The sequence below is a fragment of the Myotis nattereri genome (genome assembly GCF_964212035.1).
Source record: "Myotis nattereri genome assembly, chromosome: 3".
Lineage (NCBI taxonomy): Eukaryota > Metazoa > Chordata > Mammalia > Chiroptera > Vespertilionidae > Myotis > Myotis nattereri.
Window position 1 is genome coordinate 190,083,269 of NC_138077.1, and position 21,455 is coordinate 190,104,723.

General features: G+C 42.8%; 1 long non-coding RNA gene and 1 pseudogene across 2 annotated transcripts in view; one reads left to right on the top strand and one right to left on the bottom strand.

Moving 5' to 3' along the window:
- The first annotated feature begins 51 nt into the window (after positions 1–51).
- Positions 52–21,455, top strand: part of LOC308515261 — an 85,432-nt gene continuing 64,028 nt past the window's right edge. Inside the window, exon 1 of the long non-coding RNA XR_013995649.1 lies at positions 52–134. This is a non-coding gene — a long non-coding RNA (uncharacterized lncRNA). The remainder of the gene's footprint in view (positions 135–21,455) is intronic.
- LOC308516941 (ribosomal protein uL24-like) lies at positions 10,422–10,858 on the bottom strand (annotated as a pseudogene). The gene has a single exon. The product of its transcript is annotated as a ribosomal protein uL24-like (transcript).

Sequence of the window (21,455 nt, forward strand, 5' to 3'; positions counted from 1 at the left end):
CAGGGCGGGAGCGACCCCCCCGAAGGGCGTGTCCTATCTGGCCACGCCTCCATCTAACTGTGGGGCCGCAGGCGCCGGGACCAATGAAGGGATGAAATTGCTGGCTAAGCTCCACCTCCAGAGAAGGAGGACAGGTAAGTGGCTAATGCTCCTACCGGTACGGACTCAATGGCAACGGCCGCTCCCTTTTCACAACCGTCCAGAAGGGGTCTTGGAGGGACCAAGGGGTAGTTTTTCTGAGGGGCGGAGTTCTCGGCGGCCATCAACTATGCGAGGCGATGAAGGCTAAGCTCCGCCTCTCTCGGGGCGTGTATACCTCGGTTTCCCCGTTTGTGACGTTGGCCTTGGGCAGTGTTCTGGGTGGACCTGCAGAGGCTGGGTGTGAGGAGAGGGTGGACGAGGGCGCGTGGGCTCAGCCCCGGGCTTCTGGGCGTGCCCGCCGCGGCCTCGCTCGCTCTGCCCCGACTGGGAAGGTGGAAGCTCGCCCCACTTCCTGTTAGTTCGGTGCGCTCTGTGACCATAGATGGTCAGGTCTGGGGCCTCGCGGAAGCCTCCGCCCCGCGGGTTTGGAGTCCTTCCTCCAAGCCCCCAGGGTGTGGTTTCCGAGACTAAGATGAGCGGAATTAGAAGAGATACTGCTTGCTCCACTCCACTAAAACCCGGCTTCTGAAGCAGCCTCACCCCGGGCTGGGCGTGCCCCGCCCGCTGCCACTCAGTTCAGGGGAGGTTCTGCGCGGCGCTGCAGCCCGCCGGGGAGGCTTGTCTTCCTGGCTCGGACCTGGGGATCAGAGCTTTGATGCCTCAAGGCTCACATTTTCCAACTATTGATTATCCTCCCACAAAGATTTATTTCCAGCAAAAATTGGCTATATAGTTCCTGTCCCTTCAATTGAGCGACTGTGGTAGTTCCAAGCTTCAAGTTGAATGCAGGCGTTATATGCCAGTCATTCATTCCACAAATGCAGCTCTTATAATAAGAACTACCATTTATTACGCGCTGACTACATGCCAGGCCTGCACTGAATACTTCAAGTGCATGCATTTTCATTTAATCCTAATAGGAACACGCTGCGGTAGGTACCATTATAGCCTTCCGTTTTAAAATGAGGAAGCTGAATTATTTGCCAAGGTTGCAAAGTAACTGTTTTACCTTTGAAAGGAACACATCTACCTGACTTTAAATCCCTTGACCTCCATATAGAGACCAAACTGAAATCATCTGGGGCAGTGTGGAGGCAGTGTTGCTTCTCTGGAGGAGGAGACATCCTGGGTTTTAGTCCTGGCTTAGGCCCTTAAGTAGGGGCCAGACTTTTATCAGGTTACCTAATTTCTTTGAACTTGGGCCTCTTCCCAATTTTATGACTCCTAGTATGTTTACAAGAAAAATGGCAAGACAAAATATTGTACAAAAATTGTACATTTTTACATTTAACAAGAAAACACAAGCACACACACAGACTTTGACTTTATTCAGATGTAACATCAAAAGGTTGTATTTGAGTGCTTCATATATGTGCAACCTAGGGCAAATAGCCTCCCTGGCTCTCATTGTAATCACCTTTACATTTAGCCCTTCTAAATTTCTTTCTCAATTAAAGACAGGAAATACCTAGACCACATACGCACCCTAGAGGAAAAGGAGAGATGAGGAATCAGGAAGGAGAAGGAAGAAAGGAAGGAAGGAAGTTTCTCCATCTGTAAAATTGAGACAATAATTTATAAGGTTGCCCTGTCTGGTGTGGCTCAGTTGGTTGGGCTCATCCTGTGCACCAAAAGGTTGCGGGTTCAATTCCTGGTCAGGGCACATGCTGGTTGCAGGCTTGATCCTTTGTAGGGAGCGTGCAGGAGGCAGCCGATCATTGTATCACTTTCACATTGATATTTCTCTCTCTCTCTCTCTCTCTCTCTCTCTCTCTCTCTCTCTTTCTCTCTCTTTCCCCACCTCTCTCTGTAAAATCAATTTTAAAAAATCTTTTAAAAAATTTCGTAAGGTTGTAATGTGAAACAGGCAGTAAATAACCTATGTGAAACCACTCTATAAAAGTGATTTTTTTTGTAAAGAGTGCACGCATGAGTAAGGCACAACCCCTCCCCCTAGGACACTTCTAATCTTTTAAGGACTCTAAACATGTGCATTTACAATTCTAGTGGGAGGCAATTTAAGAGTGTTTGTCACTTTTATTTATTCATTCATTTATTTATACACAGGAAAAAAATTATTGACTTTTTCCTCTGTGCTAGGCACCCTGCTACTTTGTACCAGGCACAACTAGAGTCACAGCAGTGGATAATTCAGATCCTCTCACTGCCCTAATGGAGCTTACAGTCTATTGTGGAAACAGGTATTACATCTGGAGTAGTCATCAGAACAAGGGCTGACTACTGGCTTCCAGCTTTTTCTTCTTCACTGATCTTACGCAGTGCCTCATCCATGGTGGGCTCTCATCAAGCACGTGCTCAGTGAGACCCTTGAATTCAGAATAGTCATTTACTGAGCTGAGGTAAATGGGAAGAACACTGCAGAGCAAACATGAGTAAATAATAGTGGAGATGGCTGACGTGAGAGCTTCCTGTAGAAATTGGAGATAAAGAAAAAAAAAAAAAAGAGGTTGAGCAATGTGCCAGGCAAGAGAGGTAAAACCTTAATGTGAAAGCAAGGAAGAGCTGGTCGTATTTCACTTAGAAATATAACTCTAGCTGTGATGCAAAGCATGGACTTGAGTGGGCAAAAAAAGGGGTTGGGAGCTCGGCTGGTGTGGGTCAGTGGTTGAGTGTCGACCCATGAAACAGGAGGTCATGGTTTGATTACCAGTCAGGGTACATGCCCTGGTTGCAGGCTTGATCCCCAGTAGGGAACATGCAGGAGGCAACCAAATGATGAGTCTATGTCTCTCTCTCTCTCTCTCTCCCTCTCTCTGAAATCAATAAGAACATATTAAAAAGGGGGGGGGGTAGAGAAACCTGTTAGAAGACAGATACAAAAATGTATCAAGGGCCTGAATCAAGGCTATGGTAGGGGGATGCAGGGGAAGGGACAATGCAAAAGACACCATTCTTATAAAGGGAGCAGTGAGGAGGAGGAGGATAAGGAGTAAGACAAATGGAAAGAGAATGATTTGACTGAGCCTTCAGTCTAGATCTAGTTCCCCAGGGATATACTCCCATTGAATACTACTTTTCCTTCCTGGCAGGTCTCACAATCTTAATTAATTATTTGTGCAATTATCTTGTAATGTCTTCTTTCTCTGTAAGTACCTTGAAGTGAGAGTCCTTGCCTCTCTGGCTCAAAAATGATACTCAATAGATATTTATGGAAAATGTTAACTAAATGAAAAGGATGGAGGGGCCAAGGTGGCTCTGAGACTTGGAGCATGGGTGAATGGAAGGTGAGAGGAAGACTGGATTCGTATTTTAGGGTTTTGAGCCTTAGACTTACAAATCCAGTCTTGGGAAGAGAAAGAAAGAAAGGAGTGCAGTTAATCATTTTGCAAACAAGAAATGACAACAGATGCTTGGCCAGTGTGGCTCAATGGTTGAGTGCCGACCTGTGAACTAGGAGGTCACGGTTCATTTCCCAGTCAGGGCACATGCCCAGGTTGCAGGCTTGATCTCCAGTGTGGGGTGTGTAGGAGGCAGCCAATCGATGATTATCTCTCATCATTGGTGTTTCTATATCCCTTTCCCTTTCCCTTCCTCTCTGAAATCTATTTTAAAAAAAAAGAATTGACAACAGAGTTGATTGATTCTCACACATGCCCTGTCTTCATGTACTTTGCCATTTTCTCATTTTGCCTAGATTTCAGCACATTTCTAAGCCTGCGGAATAGCTTTGTCTCTGAGATTCTTATCTTTGTCTCCAAGATTCTTATCTCTCAGCATTTCAGACACAGAAGTCTAGCGGTTTATCTGGAATGTTTCCCGGTTTATCTGGAATGTTTCCCGACGTGGCTCAGAGGATTGCCTGCATCTGTGCTGCCTGGCTCAGAGCCTGTCTGCATTTGGGCGGATCCTCTCTCCCCCTGCCAGAAGGGGCTGATGACAGACAAAGATGCAAGCCCATCTTTCTTCCCCTCTTAGGGTAGCCCTAGGATCCAGCCTGAGTTAGGTTCTCAAGTCCAAAAATTACAAGTTGGCAAAATAAATATTGGCACTATAATGTAGTGGTTAAGATCTGGATTTGGTGTCACTCTGACCTGAACCTGCATCCCAACTCTGCCACTTGCTAATTTTGAAATCTTGGTCAGGTCAGTGGATATTAATATCCATCTTGAATGGCTGATATGGTGATTAAGAGAGAAAATTTACAAAAATCATTGACTCAATGAGTAGTAACAATTATTCAATACAGAGAGTCTATTGTCTATGTCCCTGGTGAAGACCACCAAGAAGCAAAATAAAGTCTGAAGTATCAACACAATGGATGGTGCCACCATAACCACTGCCACTACTATCCCATCACAAGAAAGGTTGCCCACAGTGTCTATTCTTTATATCATTACCTTTTGATTCCAAGTTGTGGCCTGTGCCCTTGGCTGCAAGTAAGACTAGATAAATCAGTTAGGAATTTGAATGCTTTTTGCGACAGATAACAGAAAACTTGACTGTGGAAACATTTAAAACAAAGTGGGTTTTTTTTTCATATACAGGAAGAATGGAAATGGGCAGTTTTACTGGCTCAGTAATATGAGTTGATATCTCTGTGATTCCATTTGACTTATTCTTTTTTAAAATATTTTTTTATTGATTTCAGAGAGGAAGGGAGAGGTAGAAAGAGATAGAAACATCAATACATCAATTATGAGAGAGAATCATTGATCGGCTGCTGCCTCCAGCATGGCCCCTACTGGGGATCGAGCCCACAACCCAGTAATGTGGCCTTGACCGGAATCAAACCCAAGAGCCTTTAGTCCGCAGGCTGATGCTCTATTCACTGAGCCAAACTCCATAAAGCATACCCTGCTTTCTGTCTCATAGCCAGAAACAATAGTCAACAAATACTGCAGCTTCCTTTCCCTCAGAGGGACATTTCCAACGTGTTCATTTCACACTGTTTCTGAAAGTCCCCATAGGAACTGAGCCCCCAGTTGTCCACAGAAGTAACCTGCTCATTAATGAACCCTGTATTGACTTTTCTCTCTTCCCCACTTCACTTGTCTCAGGGAACCCAAACTAAACAGAGGATAGGATTGGCTGGGTCTGTGATGCTAGGAAAGTGACAGTGAGCATGGTCAGCTTTGATAGTATAAGGTGTGCACTCTCTCTCTGTTTGGGATATTGCCCAAATATATGAAGGGGCTGCAGATGCTGAGTGTCCAATAAGAATGATACAAGTCCACATTAATAAACCCCTGGGACAGCGCAACATCAACATATACCCTTCTTTCTATACTTCCACTTCAAAAAATGAAACAAAACAAGACTCTTAACTAAAATAACCTACCTTTTATCGCCTGAAATATCATCATTACATTTATTCCCCACTCCCAAACAGGAATCAACCGAAGTCTCATTAATTACATCATGTAGCTTCAGGTCCAGGAGTGCTGAATAATGTTCATTCTTCCTTCAGTTCCATAATGATCCTGCTTCAATGTTCTTCAGTATATGGATTGAACTTTAAAGTCAACCACCACAGCCCTAACCGGTTTGGCTCAGTGGATAGAGTGTCAGCCTGCGGACTCAAGGGTCCCAGGTTCAATTCCGGTCAAGGGCATGTACCTTGGTTGCGAGCACATCCTCTCTGGAGAGTGTACAGGAGGCAGCTGATTGATGTTTCTCTCTCATCGATGTTTCTCTCTATCCCTCTCCCTTCCTCTCTGTAAAAAATCAATAATATATATATATATATATATATATATATATATATATATATATAGTCAACCACCACGATATACCACATTCTACATATATGAGGTGGGGGGAGGAAAGGAGGAGAAAATTAAATATAGTATGTAACTGTTGAACTGACATGGCCAGAAACCTTTCTGTACCTGATTGCCTGGCCTTGGTTGATAGTCTTGACTTCACATATCTACTACCCATTCCATACTCTCTTGGTCTTCAACCAGCACCTCAGTTCCTCAGGGTCATAGTGATGGGAAGAGAAGAGGGCATGAAGGAGACATGCTACTGTTTTAAAGGCCCTGATCCAGAAGTGGCATATATCACTTCCACTTACATTGCATTAACTAGAACTTAATCATATAAGTAAGTTTTCTAGAGGTGACCCAAACCTTTTTTCTTGGGGGACTAGAGACTTTGGTGGTGCTGCCTGTATGATATTCCCATAATTGTTTTCACTAAACATGGCAAGAATAGGAGGTACCCTAGGTATCCTCTGGATTATATCCATAATCCTCTCTTCCTCTATTATGAAAATTCTTTTGCCTTGATAATAGGCTCATTCATCCCAGTCAATCATCACAATCAGAGATAGGTAAAGTTTAACAATAAGCTCTCCAGCGATAATATCCCTGATTTGAAGAATTTTCCAATTTCTACAGTGTAAATATTACCTCCAGGGCCAATTTTAAACAACCAATGTTATGTCACTGAATATAGAGTTGAGAAAAATGCACTGTAGTGGGTGAAATAATGGTCCCCCAGTGATGTCCATATCCCAATCTCTGGAACCTGTGAATATGCTATTTTACATGGCAAAAGGACTTTGCATATATAATTAAATTAAGGATTTTGAGATGGGCAGATTATCCTGCATTATCCAGGTGGGCCCAGTGCAGTCACATGTATCCTTATAAGGGAAAGAAGGAAGCAGGAGAGGCAGAGGCAGAAAAAGAGATGTAAGCCCAGCTGACGTGACTCAGTGGTTGAACGATGACCTGTGTGAACCAGGAGGTCACGATTCTGTTCCTGGTCAGGGCATATGCCTGGGCTGTGGGCTTGATCCCCAATATAGGGTCTGCAGGAGGCAGCCAATCAATGATTCTCTCTTATCATTGATGTTTCTATCTCTGTCTCCTCCCTTCCTCTCTGAAATTAATAAAAACATATTTTTAAAAAATAAATGTAACAGTGAAAGTAGAAGTCTTTGTGATATGACCAAGGAATGTGGGCAGCCCCTAACTGCAAAAGGCAAGGAACAGATTTTCACCTAGAGCCTTTAAAAGGAACACAGCTGTGTTGATACCGTGATTTTAGCTCAGTTTGGATTTCTGATGATCTGCACAACTGTAAGGTAATAAATTTGTGTTGTCTTAAGCACTAAATTGGGGTAATTTGTTATAGAAACAATAGGAAACTAATACAAGCACGTAACTGACTCTTGTAAGCCTATGTGAGCTGGCTCTAGCACACCACTGAATTCACCTTTGTCTTTTAAATCTATTCACCTACTGGCATGAAAGCCCAAATTGGTAAATAACAAGCCCAAATTGTCAACTGCCATCCTTAGTTTCCAATCCAATGAAACTATTTACATGTCCTCTAGTAGAAGATAATAAAACATGATTAGCCATGTTCAGAATCACAAAGACACTAAGATAAACATTTAAAAGTAGTCAATTAAGACAACAAATTCAAAAATACAACTAAAAGACAAAGCAGACATCATCCAGAACCACAGGAAGGCTGGCTGAGTGGAAATTCTACAACTAGAAGGAAAGAGAAAAGCACACTGAGACTCAGAGGAGGCGTGGAAGTAAAGCGCAGAGGTACGGAGGCGCACGTGGCAAGGGCTGGCAACTGAGGGCGCGGCTGTCTTTTTGAATCAGGAGGGAATCACAAGCCCCCAACTGCTCTGAACTCCAGTTCTGGGTGAGTCTCTGGGGACCTAGACTCATATGGGGAGAAACTGGACTATCTGGCAGAACTCGGAACTTGAGGGCGGCTTTCTCTCAAAGGTGCTTGCAGCAATTACCAGGACACTGAGACTCAGGGCCCCTTAGGGCAGGGCTGAGGATCGGCCATAGCTGTTTGCTCCCCCCCTGTTGATTCCCTGAGACCCTGCCCCACCCAAGCTGTGGCAGAGGCTTTTGCATATGAATGCCCTGACCCTTTGTAATCTGAAAATTACCTAACAAAACTGCAGCTGGGCCAGACAGACCCAGAACTTCCAAGAGAAGGCCCAAGGCCCCACAACAGCTTGCATTGCTTCACAGCTGGGCCTCATCTGGGCACCTCCAAACCCCAAACAAGGAAGGGGAATCTGCAGATCTCTTCGTAGCTCCTGCTGGGTAGCCTCAGGCAGTGGCTAAATTAGCACCTCCTCAGAGATCCAAGAGCCAGTGTACCCAGTGGTCAAAGTGGGACCATCCAATTACAACTCCTCAGATCCATAAGGGACACACTCAGGGGGCAGACTCAGTGAGCACCAAAGCCCCACTGAAGCAAATCTTACCTCATAAGGGTGTCTTCAGCACAGAAGTTCTCCCACCGTAGACACAGCTGATTCTCATAGCCAATTGGCCTGGAGGTCAGTTCCTCCCAGTGATACCTACAACAATCAAGGCTTAACTACAACAAGACTGTGCACAAAGCCCACAAAGGGGTGCACCAAGAGTGTCCACCTCAGGTAATTGGGGAGGCTGAGCCACTGGGCCCTATAGGACACCTAGCACACAAAGCCACTCTACCAACACAGGGAAGCATAAAAAATGCGGAGACAAAGAAACAGGTCACAAATGACAGAAATGGAGGAAAGCAAACAACTGGATATAGAGTTCAAAACCACACTTTTAAGATTTTTCAAGAATTTTCTAGAAACCGCCGATAAATGTAGTGAGACCCTCAAGAAATCTAGTGAGACCCTCGAGGTTATGATAAAGGACCAACTAGAAATTAAGCATACACTGACTGAAATAAAGGATATTATGCAGAGTTCCAACAGCAGACTAGAGGATCGCAAGAATCAAGTCAAAGATTTGAAATACGAAGAAGCAAAAAACACCCAACCGGAAAAGCAAAATGAAAAAAGAATCCAAAAATGCGAAGATAGTGTAAGGAGCCTCTGGGACAGCTTCAAGCGTACCAACATCCGAATTATAGGGGTGCCAGAAGAAGAGAGAGAGCAAGATATTGAAAACCTCTTTGAAGAAATAATGACAGAAAACTTCCCCTACCTGGTGAAAGAAATAGACTTACAAGTCCAGGAAGCGCAGAGAACCCCAAACAAAAGGAATCCAAAGAGGACCACACCAAGACACGTCATAATTAAAATGCCAAGAGCAAAAGACAAAGAGAGAATCTTAAAAGCAGCAAGAGAAAGACAGTCAGTTACATACAAGGGAGTACCCATACGACTGTCAGTTGATTTCTCAACAGAAACTTTGCAGGCCAGAAGGGAGTGGCAAGAAATATTCAAAGTGATGAATGCCAAGAATCTACAACCAAGATTACTTTATCCAGCAAAGCTATCATTCAGGATTGAAGGTCAGATAAAGAGCTTTACAGATAAGAAAAAGCTAATGGAGTTCATCACCACCAAACCAGTATTATATGAAATGCTGAAAGGTATCCTTTAAGAAGAGGAAGAAGAAGAAAAAGGTAAAGATACAAATTATGAACAACAACAAGTGAATCTAAAAATCAAGTGAATAAATAATCTGATGAACAGAATAAACTGGTGATTATAATAGAATCAGGGGCATAGAAAGGGAGTGGACTGACTATTCTTGGCGGGGAAAGGGGTGTGGGGGATGCGGGAAGAGACTGGACAAAAATCGTGCACCTATCGATGAGGACAGTGGGGGCGGGGGCTGAGGGTGGAAGGTGGGGTGGGAACCGGGTGGAGGGGACCTATGGGGGGAAAAAGAGGAACAACTGCAATAATCTGAACAATAAAGATTTAATTAAAAAAAAAAATTTGGTTCTCAAAAAATAAATAAATAAAAATAAAATAAATAAAAGTAGTCAATTAAGTATAATAGAATTGCCACTCCACATTTACCCTTTTTCTTCCGGGATCCATCTATTCTGGCTATGAGTAAAACACCACCACACATTGGTTCCTGGTTCAGAACTTATAGTGCATCCTATAGGCTACTTTTCTATCCTGCAAGTTGTTGTCTCTTACTTCTGCTGGCCACCTTTCTACTCCAGCCATTTCTGTGGCTATCAGGTGCATGCAGGTATGACCTGACAGCCCAAAAGTTCAACTGCTTTCTCCAAATATCTCTTGTTTTCTGCCTCAGGGCTTCTCTCATGGAATTAGCCTCATAGGATGCCCATGGGAATTTACACAGCCATGTGACCCTTGTGTCATCTTGAAAGTGCTCTTTTTTTTTTAACATTTCCAATTTTTATTCATAAAATTAATCCAAACAGCAACAATAGATATACTGAGCCACATATCAATAACAAACCAGCAAGGAAACAAAATATTCCAGAGACATCTTGAACAATTTTAAAGGAATACACACTAGGCTAAAAACCTAGCTAAACTGTGGTTACACAACAGGTTACATTTAATCCTGCATTTTCTCAATAAGTTCTTCATTATATTTGGCTTCCTCTTTTCCGATTTGGCTTTGTGTTCAAGAATTTTTTTCCGATCTTTGTCCAGTTTTAGCCTGGTGATAACCACCTTGCTGGGGTGAATGCCCACGTGGACAGTTGTGCCGTTAGCCTTCTCACGCTGCACACGCTCGATGTAGATGACGTATTTCTTTCTGTACACCTGGATCACCTTGCCGATTTGCTGACCTTTGTAGTGTCCTCGAACCACCTGGACCTCGTCGTCGTCCTTGCGGGTGGGCATGGAGCGGACGTTGTACTTCTGCCGCAGCTCCTTGGAGAGCAGGGAAGACATGATCTTGCGGCGCTTCTGCGAGGGGGCATTGAAGTGGCGTTTGCGGTTTTTGCTGCGTTCCGAGGTCATGAAGGGGTTGAACTTCACGGTGACCGTCTGGCTCCAGAAGTGCTCCTGAAAGTGCTAACTCTCGAAAGTGCAAGGGAGTTAATCCTTCACCAATGAAGGCAGGAGCCAGTGAATGAATACTTCTCTCTTCCTTCCCTTGGTTGGACAATTGAAAAACACATTCTACATGGCCTCAGAATATTTCCAGGGGAATAGAACCCCGTGTGTCCAAAGCAGTGACCTCCTATCCCTCATCCTTGGCCTGACTTTCCTGTTTTACTCTTCCCTTCTTTGACTCATGTTCCATGGGATCACTTCTGAAAACAAACAAAAAAACCTATTTCATGCCCTTGTCTCAGGCTATACTTTTGGGGGAAATTAAGTCTAAAAGATTTGATGGTGGGTGTGACCTTAGAAATAAAAGTCTCAGGATGGGATTCTGGAATTGGATCAGACAGCAATGAGAATCCCATTGTTGGTGGTAAATGGAGTGATGATAACCCTTGACATACAGTAATCTCATAATTAGTAAAATTCTTACTAGTGGTATATTGTAATAAGATATAGAAGGAAGGTGAAACATTGATTTAAGAGGAACGATAGTATTTGAATAGCCTGGGCAATATAATAATAAAAGCATAATATGCTAATTGGACTAAACAGCCAAATGACCTTCTGGATGTCCTTCTGGATGAAGCCAGGGCTGTGAGGGCCGAGGCAAGCTGCCGCAGCTGCAAGGGCTGAGCCCCTTCTATGAATTCCGTGCACCAGGCCTCTAGTGGTATTATAATAATTACTAGAGGCCCGTTGCACAAAGAGATTCGTGCAATAGGCCTTCCTTCCCCTGGCTGCCGGCACTGGTTTTCTTCCGGCACCCAGGACCCAGGCCTTCGCTCCGGCCGCAGCGGAGAAGCCAAGCCTCTTCAGTCTTCAGTCTTCTTCAGTCTTCGCTCTGTGCCTGCATATGCAAATTAGCTGCCATCTTTGTTGGGTTAATTTGCATACTCATCCTGATTGGCTGGTGGGTGTAGTGGAGTGATACCAATTTGCATGTTTCTCTTTTATTAGTGTAGAAGTATAGATGGTGTTGGTTGGCTTTTTTTCCCCCCTTGGGTTGGCTTTTGTAATGGCTGTTGAAGTATTGAAAAACAAAAAACAGGATCAGGTTAGCTATCAACATAAATATATATGTCAACCCTGGCTTGAGTGATACACTAAAGTACTTATTTACTTCTCCTTCTTCATCAATCACTTCTTTTGTTTCTTCCTCTGACTTCTCTACTGCATGTTACAGTTCCTAAAAGTTCAGTCTTAGGTTCTTTATTTCTTGTGCTTTCCAATGATGAATTACCTTTATCCTGTATCTTTAGTTATTATCTTCATTCCAATGGCTCTCTGGTATGTCTGCCATCCTTTCATGTAGCTTTATGTTCTTGAGTATCTTGCTTCAAATATATTAAATGACTTTGGACAGTATGTCAGTAAATCACCACAAGATGGCAGCCTTGCTAGTTTTGGCTACCCTGAATCCAGTTATTCACTTCTTCAAGTTGGAGGGGTTAAGAGCGACTTCTAGTAAGACTTTAATGTTATTGATATACTTGTTGAGAGCCTACTCAATATCAATTCTTTGAATATATTTGTATTTTTTAAAAATATATTTTATTGATTTTTTACAGAGAGGAAGGGAGAGGGATAGAGAGCTAGAAACATCAATGAGAGAGAAACATCGATCAGCTGCTTCCCGCATGCCCCCCACTGGGGATGTGCCCACAACCAAGGTACATGCCCCTGACCGGAACCGAACCCAGGACCCTTGAGTCCGCAGGCCGACGCTCTAGCCACTGAGCCAAACCGGTTCTGGCTATTTGTATTTTTTAATATTTGCAAAAGTTAAGTATAATTCCCTTTGCAGATGAGAAAATTGAGTTAAAAATGGTTAACTTGCTCAAAGTCAGGACCTAGATTTAAAATCAGTTTTGACTCCAAAGCCAATTCTTTTTCCATTACATAAGTAAATCTCAAACTGCAACAGTATTATTTACGTTTTTTTGTTTTTAATTACAATTAACAGAAAACCAACTTGAACCAGCTTAACAACAACACAACAGACCATTTGGGAGTGTCTCATGGAACCCTAAGCAGAAACAATGTCCTGGCTTTAAAAGAGAGAATGACCCTGGCTGGTGGGGCTTAATTGGTTGAGCATTGTCTCATGCACTGAAAGAGTTTTTTTGTTCCATTCCTGATCAATTGTGGGCTTGGTCCCCAGTAGGGGGTGTGCAGAAGGCACCTGATCAATGTTTCTCTCTGTCTCTCTCCTTCTCTCCCCCCACCTCTCTAAAATAATATTTTTAAAGAGAAAGAGAAAGAGAGAGAGAGAGAAGAGAGAGTAAAACCAGAAACTGGAAAGCCTTCAAGATTTGAGGAGAAAGGGAGGAGCAAGGGGAAAGGAAATAAAATAGCACAATTTTAATGCATTTTAGATATTGAGCCCCATGAAAGTTCAATTTGAAAAATAAGTATTAACTATATTAGACAATACTTTTAAACTACTGAAGTAATATATGTAGCCATTTCCACATTGTTGCACATTTGGGAGATGTTGGATTTTTTTTTTCTATTTTTTCACTCTAATAAGTAAAACTGTGATGAATATTCTTTCATTTTGTACTAGACAGTGCAGGAAGTCATCCGGTGTTTGCATTTCCCCTGGCCCTTACAAATTTCCTTAAGGGAGGAAAGGGATGGGGGTGTAGCCTTAGGTAATTATAGCCTTTGCCTGAGGCCAGTGCTACTTGGACCTTCCCTGATTGTCAGCCAGTCCAGAAATACTTAGTGAACATCTAACTACATGCCAGGCACTACCGGGCACTGTGGATATAAAGGTGAATAAAATAGGTACAGAATGTCATGAAATTACTCTAGTGGGGAAGACAACATGAAACATATTCCACTAAATAATTATAAGAATCACAAGCAGCCCCGGCCAGCGTGGCACAGTGGTTGAGCACCGGCCTATGAACCAGGTGGTCACGGTTCAATACCTGATCAGGTCATATGCCCTGGTTGTGGACTCGATCCCCAGTATGGGGCATGCAGGAGGCAGCCAATTGATGATTCTCTCTCAACATTGATGTTTCTATCTCTCTATCCCTCTCCTTTCCTCACTAACCACAAGTGACGGCTAAATGGACAAAGAGATGTTCTAAAGCAAGCATGCCAAATTTGCAGCCCACAATGAATATTTTTGCAGCTCAGCCAAAATAACAGTATGCAAGAAACGTTTTAATAAAAATTTAAAAATTTCATAACTTGCCGAAACCGGTTTGGCTCAGTGGATAGAGCATCAGCCTGTGGACTGAAAGGTCCCGGGTTCGATTCCGGTCAAGGGCATGTACCTGGGTTGCGGGCACATCCCCAGTGGGAGATGTGCAGGAGGCAGCTGATCGATGTTTCTCTCTCATCGATGTTTCTGACTCTCTATCTCTCTCCCTTCCTCTCTGTAAAAAATCAATAAAATATATATTTAAAAAAATTTCATAACTTAATTTTCACAATATCCTGTTATACATAATTATTAATAACGAACTACAATGCTCATAATGACTCATTACTATAATCATGTTGCATTCATTTTCCTATGTGCCTTACTCACAGGCACACCATTTCTCTCCACTAATACGAGCAGTGAATATTTTAGCAGCTGATTGCCATGTCATTAGTCTTGGACTGACTTGTTTGGTGTGTGCAAGAGGAAATATTTCACTTTTGGAGAATAAGAAAAATAGGTTTATTTGTGTTACGCTTATTAATTTGTGCAGTTATTCAGTGTCTGGTAAGTTAATGTTCAAGAAAAAATATTAATTTTATTAAAATACTCTATTATTTTATGTTAACGGTTACTTATTTACTTCAGCCCTTTGTATTCAGCATATCTCTATTGAAATAAACCTACGTTTCCATGAAAATTGAAGCTTTTGGTTTTATTTGCAGCCCACCTAAACTTAAACCTTGTTTATTTGGTCCCTGTTAGCCTTTGAGTTTGACATGCTTGTTCTAAAGATTCAAGAAACAGTAAACAGACAATCTGGGGAGATTAGGGCAAGCTGCCCTGAGGAAATTTTTCTTAACTGAGACCTGAAGGATGAGTAAGATTAGTCAAACAAAGAGATTGGAGAAGAGCTGTTTGAGCAGAGAGAAAAAGTGTGCAGGTCCAAAGGTGAGAGAAAGATCAGCAGTTTCAAGGGATTGAGAAAAGTTCAGTGTGGCTGGACACAGAGAATAAAGGGAAGTGATAAGAGATTGAAGTGAAAGAGACATCAGGGTCCAGATCTTGCAAAGCTCTTTTAAACTATATGAAGGATTCTATAATATATTAGTGGCCCGGTGCATGGATTCATGCACATTTAAAGGAAATTAATTAGAAGAAATATTTTAATATTGCTATTTGCCCTTTCTCTGTAATAGAAGTGTCAGTCAAATTCATGATCAACAATGACAGATGGAAACACATGTGTGCGATTGGCGCCAGCAAGAGCTTTATATGTATTGTGCATGCACAAGTCAACTTAGCCTTTTACCTACACTAATAAAAGAGAAACATGCAAATTGGTGTTACTCCGCTACACCCACCAGCCAATCAGAGTGACTATGCAAATTAACCCAACAAAGATGGTGGTTAATTTGTATATGCAGGCACAGAGCGAAGACAGAAGGCTCCGGCCAGAGTGAAGACTGAAGACTGAAGAGGCTTGGCTTCTCCACTGCAGCTGGACCAAAGGTCTGGGTTCCGGGTTCCGGGTGCTGGAGGAAAACCAGTCCCCGGCAGCCAGGGGAAGGAAGGCCTATTGCGTGAATCTTCGTGCATTGGGCCTCTAGTATATATAGAATAAACTTGCTTAATTAGATCTGCTTTCTGATTTAGCTAAACCTTTTCCCAGCCCAGTCAGTGAAGCACCCCAAATTCTCTTTCAGGTAGTTGTCAGCAACACAGCAGTAAATATCAACAGGAAGCAGATTATTATTGTAGATCATGCAGGGAGAACAAAGGGTAAAATATTTAACTGCAGCAGTGTTTGACTATATTCTGCACAGTGAGAAAACCTGAAGTCATTTTCAAGGTCCACCATTTCTTACTTCTTTTCAGGCAGCTCAAGTTTCTAAGCTTTCTAAATCTGTTTTCTGGCTAATGAACAGAAAATAGGATTCCACCGAGTCTCCTATCTACCTACTCCAGGACTTCTGTGAGGATCAAATGAGATGAGGCACGGGAAAACGCTTTACAGACATTTGGTTAAAGTGTGAAATGTTTGCATCTGGCTATAAAGCAAGTCGTGTTCCTGGGCTGAAGAAACTGCAAGGAGGCTAGTCGTCACTAGGGAGAGGAAGCGGGATGTTGCTACATGACATCATTACCCAGCACCCACAGTGACCATTTTGGGCTGGGCTGGACTGTGGGCTGCATTTTGCACCATGGGGTCTTGGCAGCATCGGCTGTGATTTGGTGGGCTGTGGCTCCGGAGTGGTGGCGGGGCCTGTGTCCCACTTGGGGGAAGCCAAGTGTTGCTTTGTGGGTGCCAGGTTCGCAGTGCCATTTCTCTGTAAATGGCCAGTGCACGTCATGGCAGCTCCTGCATTGAGCGTCTGACCCCTGGTGGTCAGTGCACGTCATAGCGACTAGTCAGACACTTAGCATATTAGCCTTTTATATATATAGATTCCAAGGCTTTTAGGAAATCACTGAAAGACTTTAAACTGAGAAAGTACACAGTCCTATTTGTGTTTGAACAAGAACATTCTGGCCATGGGGTAGAAGCCAGTGGGGTTAGGAGTGAGGGTCTGATGCAGATGTCCTGGCAAGATATGCGAATGGTTTGGACAGCAGTAGATAAAAAGAAATGGACAGATTTGAGAGTGAGTGATCTAAGAGTTGGACATTACAGGAACTAGGTTGTTTATGAGAGTGTGTGAGTAGTCAAGTAGACTATTAGTTTTCTGGGTTGAGCAGCTGGGGAGACGGTATTTCTTTATAGAGACTGGGAACACTGGAGGAAGACTAAGATTGAGGGGAAAAAGTGATGAGTTCAGTTTTAGACATGTTCAGTTTGAGGTGTCTGTGAGATTTCCTGAATGTGCAGGTAGACCTAGGACTGGAGCTTTGAAGACAAGTCTGGCCAGGAGGTGTGGATTTAGGAGTCCTAAGATTGAAAGAATATAAAATGAGACCAGAAAAAGGTCAGCCAGAGCTATTGAGGAGCTACATTAATAGTAGTTGGAAGAGAAGCCAGAAAAGGATAGTTAGGCCCTAACCTGTTTAGCTCAGTGGATAGAGTGTCGGCCTGCAAACTCAAGGGTCCCAGGTTCGATTCCAGTCAAGGGCATGTACCTTGGTTGTGGGCACATACCCAGTAGGGAGTGTGCAGGAGGCAGCTGATTGATATTTCTCTCTCATCAATGTTTCTAACTCTCTATCCCTCTCCCTCCTCTTTGTAAAAAATCAATAGAATATATTTTTAAAAAAAGAAAAGAAAAGGATAGTTAGAAGGAGCAACCAGAGAGGTAACAGAAAATCATGAAAGCCAAGGGAGCCCTAACTGGTTTGGCTCAGTAGATAGAGCGTTGGCCTGTGGACTGAAAGGTCCCAGGTTTGATTCTGGTCAAGGGCATGTACCTTGGTTGCGGGCACAGCCCCAGTAGGAGGTGTGCAGGAGGCAGCTGATCGATGTTTCTAACTTTCTATCACTCTCCCTTCATCTCTGTAAAAAATCAATAAAATATATTTTTTTAAAAAAAGAAAGGAAGCCAAGGGAAGAAAATATTTCAGAATGTCAGTGGATACCTGTACTAAATGCAATAGTGATCAAATGAAAAGAGGATGGAAAAGTGTCCATTGGATTTAGAAACATGGTTGCCATTGGTGATATTATCAATAGCAATTCTGTAAAGTGGTAGTAGGCAGAGACTAGATAGGAGTAGATAAGTGAAAGGTGAGAAAATGGGTACAGCATTGTAGGTCACTTGAAAAATTTTCTCTGAAAATGAGACAATCAAAAGGCTTTGAGGGAAACATTCATTTACTCTGTTCTTCAAGCTAAAGACTGGGGAGTCATATTCAACTCTTTTTTCTGTCATGTCCCACTTCCATCAACAAAGCCTGTGGGCTCCAGTTTCAAAATATATTCTGAATCTCACCACCTATTCCTCTTCCCACTGCTATCTACTCCAAATCACTATTGTCTCTTGCCTGGACTATTTTTAAGAGCCTCTTAATTTACCTCTTCATTTGGTCTCTCCCTAACACCCTTCCCTACATAGCAGATCTGTGAACTGTAAGAGGCAAGTTATCTCTCCCCTATATATTTTGTACACACAATGGTGGAAAAGGCACAGGATAATCTGTATAGTCATTCCCCTTCCAAGAGAGGGAAAGTAGGAGGCACACACAACAGAGCCAATTCTGAAGTCCAACAAGTCTATGTTGATTAGAGCTTAATCCAATTGCCTGAGAGTTGTTCTTTTTCACTGTGGGCTTGGTTCAACCCTTTGAATCATTTCTTCCTTTTCCATAAGAAAATTGAGTTTACAACTGAGCAGTCCTCTGAGTAACTCCTGCTGAGACAGGAAAAAGGGAGAAAGAGAGAGAAAAACATCCATGTGGGAGAGAAACATTGATTGGTTGCATCCAAACCCACAACCTGGGTATGTGTTATGACCAGGAATTGAACCAGTTACCTTTCATTGCATGGGACAACACTCAACCAACTGAGCTACACTGGCCAGGGCTTTTTTTTTTTTTTATATTGAATATCGACATGAAAGTGAAATGTGCATTGGCTGCCTCCTACACGAACTCCTACGAGGGATCGAGCCCACAACCTGAAAATGTGCCCTGCCCAGGAATTGAATCCACAACATTTTGGTACATAGGAAATTGCCCAACCAACTGAGCCACACCTGTCAGGGCTGGTGTCTCTTCTTATAAGGACACTAATACTGTCAGGTCAGGGACTCCCCATCATGACCGCATTTAACCTTAATTGCTTTCTTAGAGACTCCATTTCCAAAAACAGCCACACTGGGGGTTGGGTCTTCAACATATGAATTTGGATGGGGACACATTCAGTGTATACATTAATTTCTCAGGAACCTCCTGAGAAACAATCTTGATCTCTGTCCACTATTTGATTCAGACACATACAAATTCATCTGATGGGTTGGTATGGCCCTGACTGATTTCAGGAAGCTCAAGTGTGCACTTGAGGGAAAATTAAAGGGAAGGAGGAGGCTGCATGAGGCTGTCATAAGAAGACAAATCCAGCCAAAACCGGTTTGGCTCAGTGGATAGAGCGTCGGCCTGCGGACTGAAGGGTCCCAGGTTCGATTCCGGTCATGGGCATGTACCTGGGTTGCGGGCACATCCCTGGTAGGAGATGTGCAGGAGGCAGCTGATCGATGTTTCTCTCTCATCGATGTTTCTAACTCTCTATCTCTCTCCCTTCCTCTCTGTAAAAAATCAATAAAATATATTTAAAAAAAAAAAAAAAAGACAAATCCAGTAACGGACTATGAGAGGGGAGTAACAGGTCACTGCACTACACAATACCAAAAACACCATACACATCATAATGTTTGTGAATGGAAGTTCCTGGAGTTTTTTGTAGTGCAAAACCTGTAAGGCCATACCTAAATGGTAGTTCTGAATACAATGTATCAGCAATTACTGGTACCCTTCCTGAAACCTTTCCAATCCAGACACTGTGTTGGAATGTCTGGGGAGAAAGGTGCTATATACATGATTTGAAAAAGTTGAATCATTAAATATCATCTCATTTGCGGGTCTTTTTTGCTATCTATGGTATTCTTCTGAGTTTATTGTCCTTTTGCTATGGGATCCTGCAGGGATTGGACTGAAACCGGCTCTCTGACATCCCCCAAGGGGTCCCGAATTGCGAGAGGGCGCAGGCCAGGCTGAGGAACCCCACCGGTGCACGGGGCTGGGGAGGGACCTTGGAAGGGCTCCAGGTCATGTCCAGCCCATCTTGCCCAGTCCCCATTGGTCGGGCCCCAGCAGCAAGCTAACCTACTGGTCAGAGCATCTGCCCCCTGGTGGTCAGTGCGTGTCAGACACTTAGCATATTAGGCTTTTATTATATAGGATATATATTTATTGAATTCAGAGAGGAAGGGAGAGGGAGAGAGAGAGAAACATCAATGATGAGAGTGAATCACTGATCGGCTACCTCCTGCATGCCCCACACTGGGGATCCAGCTCACAACCTGGGCATGTGCCCTGACCGGGAATCAAACCTGGGACCACCTAGTTCATAGGTTGATGCTCAACCACTGAACCATGCTGGCTGGGCTATGGGACCCTTTTAATTGAGCTTAATGCTAAGGGACCAACTACTAGTTAAAGTACTTTGGCTACAAGCACCAGAAGCTAAGTTTGGATAACTTAAGGTGAAACATGAAGGAACTTATTGAAATAAAATATGAAAATTCATAAAGTCAAAAGACAATCTGAGCAGCCAAGTTTCAACATATTCAGGAATCAGGGCAGTTCTGCATTTGTAGGTAGCAGAAATGAATAAAAAGTCTCTTCAGAATGCTACCCCAGAATGAGTCAGCTTCAAGAGTTTTCTGTCCTCCTGTCTTTCACTAAAGAGACAGAGGAAGCTCTTCCATTTGCCTTAGTTGGGATTAGATACCATCCTCTGACTAGGGAAGGGCAGAGAATGATGATTGACAGCCCCATCAAACCAGTGTGCAATGGTGAAGAGGCAGTGTACAAAACAAGGAGATAGAATGCTGATAGAGAAAAACAACAGATGTTTTCTGCATTCCAACCATGGGTTGCCAAGCAACGTCTTCCCACTTTTTTTTATATCATATATAATTTTTTTAAATGCCTCTGCCTAACAATATAATTATCTCACATGCAAACAAAAAAATACACTCAATTTCTAAAAGGAGACAGCCCACATCCAGTTATGGCATCCGTTCCCTGGTTCCATCATGATCCCCCTGCATATTGTGCAACTTGTGGACAAAATGACAAACTTATCCATCACCAACCCACACCATATGCTATTCTAGGGCAAAGGAAAAGGAAAGAAAAGGATAATTACTTTTAAATATATCTGGCTTTCTTCATATTACTATATGTGGAGTTTAGAAGAAAAAATAGTGTTTCTCCTTTTTACGCTCACACTTTTGACATCAGGTGTGTCCCCCTTTTTGCTTTGATCTCTGCCCCCAAGTTATGGACAATCAAAACACTCTGGACTTGCATTAACTTAGGTAGCTCCATCTTTACACAAAATTGCACAAAGTAACTGGACTAGTCTTAGCACTTCCTAGGTGTAGTACCCCTCCCTTCATCACACATTGAAGTCTCACTGAGTTACATTTTTAATAATAATTTTTAAATGTTAAACCACCATTATAAAAATATATAATCCTCAGACCCCCATATAACCCAACTTCTTCTCTTTCATACCTCAGTGAGTGGCAAATCAAAAATTTCACTATTGAGAGACCTTAATTTTTTACTTATAGATCAAGTTAATAAAAGATCAATATTTTCCTGACTAAACTATATATGCAGAATATTCCACATCTCCCAGCAATGTGAAGGGCA